Source organism: Calidris pugnax, unplaced genomic scaffold (genome assembly GCF_001431845.1).
Source record: "Calidris pugnax isolate Ruff unplaced genomic scaffold, ASM143184v1 scaffold1, whole genome shotgun sequence".
Lineage (NCBI taxonomy): Eukaryota > Metazoa > Chordata > Aves > Charadriiformes > Scolopacidae > Calidris > Calidris pugnax.
The window spans coordinates 12,076,582-12,080,034 of record NW_015090800.1 but is presented as its reverse complement, the minus strand read 5'-3'; the positions used below and the strand labels follow the sequence as shown (position 1 = coordinate 12,080,034).

Sequence of the window (3,453 nt, the reverse complement as noted above, 5' to 3'; positions counted from 1 at the left end):
AAAAAAAAAAAAAAAAAAAGAAAAAAAAGATAATGAGCATTAGAAAGATCACTGTTAAGAATGAAAATAAATTTCAGAAGGACCAAGGAATTCATAGTTTGACAACAGACCTATTTCCAGTCTGTTACACTCAGAATTTCACAGTAATCAGAACTCTGAAGAATGTTAGATGAACCCCTCACTACCATCCAGTGCTATTTCTACAAAAATTGCATTTTCTTATTTCAAACACATACTTTTCCAAGTGACAGAGTCCAGACCACAAGTAACTCACATTTTGGAGCAGGATGATGCATCTGTTCTGGTTTAAAGAAGCATACTTGCTCACCTTTGACAGCTTTTGTAGCTAACACCTACTAAGTAGAACAGAAGATATCTGAAGATTCTTATTTCCTTACTGAAAATTTCAGACACCAAATGACAACCTCACCAGATAGATCACAACCTCACAAAACTCTCTTACATCTTACTGCAGTTAACTCCACCTGCTCTTGAACATTCTTCCCCTCTTTTTGTATAGACAGAATTTGAGCTGATCTAAAAGGAGAGGCAGATTGGGTACAGAATATGAGGAAGACATTGCAGACTGGAGAAATTATATGCAAACCTAGAGAATATAAAATCTAAATGACGTGATGGGGATTTTGAGACTTTAACTGATAAGCAGCTAGATAAGAACACAGCAGGTGTTATACTAGATGATTTATCAACATTCACACAAGACACCCCTGATACATTCTACAGAGGAGAGACGCAAATCAGACATGTTGAAATACACCTTTTCAGGATATATGGTACGAATAGAACGCATGGTGCTGCGAACATATGGGGCTTGAGAATGTCCTTAGCATATGGATAACTCATTAAAGACTGCATGATAAGTCCATGGCAAAAATTGTTAGTAATGGTGGAACACAAGGTAAAATGTATGTAATGGGGAATTCTGGCTTGGATTTCCTGGCTTCAGTTGGCTGACAAGTTTAACCACTGAGTGCTGTTCTGTCACCAGTAACAGTGAACACTTGTTCCCAATATGCTATCCTAAAGAAAAGTGTTGAGTAAAATCAGTGGATAAGTAATTTTTCCATCAATACAATACTGATAAATGCCAGCAAAAACACCGCAGAAGAAACATTTATCATTTTTGTTTCGAGTTTAAAAATATGCAGTAGAAAGAACTGAGGGCCGTGCTTCCAAGGAAAGATTCAAAATTCCAACTAGCTGCTCAAAAACAGGCATTATCTGCTCTGTGCCCTGAAGAACCTGCACACTGGTCAGTGTTCATCCTTCTATTCACTTGTGAAATTCTGGGCTAAGATGAGAGAACACATCCAAAGATCTTAAAACCGAACAGCAAGATGAATAGTGTATTGTCATGGTATTATATGCAGTGAACACAAGCTATAAAATAGATAAAGGGGAAAATGCACTCCCTAAGGTCCCAGATTTACTGAATGTTCTTGCATCACTTTACATCTTCCAGGCATTTTCAAAAAATTAACTAATTACGGCTCACAGTACCCAGGAGGCGGAATCAAGCCACATATAGCATTTGCAGTAAAAACCCGAGGCCATGCAAAATTTGTCTCATTTGATGTATCAGTTTAAATTCAAACCAGTCCAAATACATGAACATTCTGAGTGAATCTGAAATCTTTATGATGTATGGAAACATACGAGACTGATGTTGTTATGTGAAACCAACTGGAAATGCACAAGGTTTATTAAGGTTTGCTTTGCTTAAATCCAAATGCCAGAATAAAGCTAGGAGAGGAATGTACTGTATTTATTAGGTGTTAACCAGAAGAATGCTAGCAGAGGCCATTGTGAAATACGAGTTTCATACCCATTTAGGTAAAATACTTAAGACTCTCAGGTAACGAAGAACGACTATGTGTTATTAAGAACTGCACAAAACAAAATTATTCTTGTTACATCCACTGTGGAGATTGTACATACACGTGTGCTGATGGCAGGTGTGTGGAATGTCTTTGGCTGCCTTCACGTAAAAAGAAAAATCCCTCTCTCCGATTCTAGTGAATGGCAGGATTGGGGGATTATGAAGTGTTTAATATAAATGCTTCATAAGAGAGGTTTGTAAATCTCAGTGGAGAAGTCAGTCCAGCTATCATCTTCACCTAGCAGCTCATATTTCTTCAGAACAAGGCCTGAAAGTGGAAGGAAAACACACTCCTTAGGCCCCATATAACCAGGGGGGGTGATCCTTTCAGGTCTGCAGTGACATTTTATTTCTGTAGTGGGAAGGGGCAGCACAGACCCACAGATCCTGTCACCCAAGAAGGTTTTGTCCCACCAAATGGTTGGTTGGGCCTAGGTCCTGTGGGCCATCCTCCTCCTTCATCAACCTTCTCTTCTTCATCAGCCTCTTCTTTCCCAATCTATGCAAGACCTAGGAAGTCACTGGGGGATGTAAAGTTCTTTTTTTTTTCCTCTTAACCGATGAACCTGGAGGCAGGTGTAGGGCAGCTGAGGAACCTCTATAAAAACGGTGCCTGCCCGGCTGACAGCAGACCCCAGCTGCTGAGGTGATGAGAGGGCAGGACGGCGACACGGGCACAGGGACACGGCTCTCTCCCCTGTTCCCCACCTCCAGGAGTTCCCTTCACCACAGCCCCGGGAAAGGAGAGCCGGTCAGCGACACCAACCGCCCTGCAGCACCCCAGGGACAGGCACAGGAGCCGGGGACAGGCAGAGGAGCACCCCGGCGGGCGGTTTTACCTCAGCCCAGCCGCGGGGACCCCCTCGGCCCCGGGGAGGCGGCCCCCCCCCGGGCCCCATAAAGGAGGCGGGTAGGGCAGGTGCAGGCCGGGCCGGGGCGGCGGCGGCGGCGGGAGGGAGCGCGCTGAGGGGAAGAGCCGTCGAGCGCTGGCGGGGTAGGCGGCGCGGAGGGAGGGCGGCCCGGCTGCGGGAAGCGGGGCTCCGCGCTGGGACTGGTTCCTTCGCAGCCATTTTCTGTCCAACCAAACAGCCGATTTGCGGAGGGAGCCAACCAGGGCCGCACTGGAGGTTTGTGCCTGGCTCCGGCCAATGATTGGTAACCGGTTCCACTGCAGGCTCGAATGAAATGTCCGTCTCCCTCCCCGGGCCCCGGCGCTGCCGCCGCGCCGCCGCCGCGGGGACCAGGAAGTGGGGGGCGGCAGCCGCCCCCGGGCCCCGACACCGGCCCCATCGCCTCTTTGTGCGACCGGAGGCGCGGGGGCCGCGCGGCCGGGGGAGCGGAGCGGAGCGGGCGGGGGAGGCGGCGGCGGCGGCGGGGGAGGTCTTGGCAAGGGGCGGCGGGGCGGCTCTCCACGCCGGTGTCCCCCTCTCTCCGCGGGGCCGGGAGCGGGAGGTGCTCCCCCCACACACCTTCACCGTTTCGGCTCCATTTTGTGGCCTAGGCCGGGTGGGGGGTGGGGGGAGGCGGAGACGGGAGCGCGGTTGCCCCGCGGC

General features: G+C 48.8%; 1 protein-coding gene across 2 annotated transcripts in view; it reads left to right on the top strand.

The window, feature by feature from the left end:
- Positions 1-2,896: 2,896 nt before the first annotated feature.
- NFYB (nuclear transcription factor Y subunit beta) overlaps positions 2,897-3,453 on the top strand; it is an 18,988-nt gene continuing 18,431 nt past the window's right edge. Inside the window, exon 1 of one of the 2 annotated variants that reach the window (XM_014937483.1) lies at positions 2,897-3,027. The gene's annotated coding sequence lies outside the window, so the exon portion shown is untranslated. Of the gene's footprint in view, positions 3,056-3,453 lie in introns of both variants that reach the window. The other variant, XM_014937485.1, reaches the window with a different exon arrangement.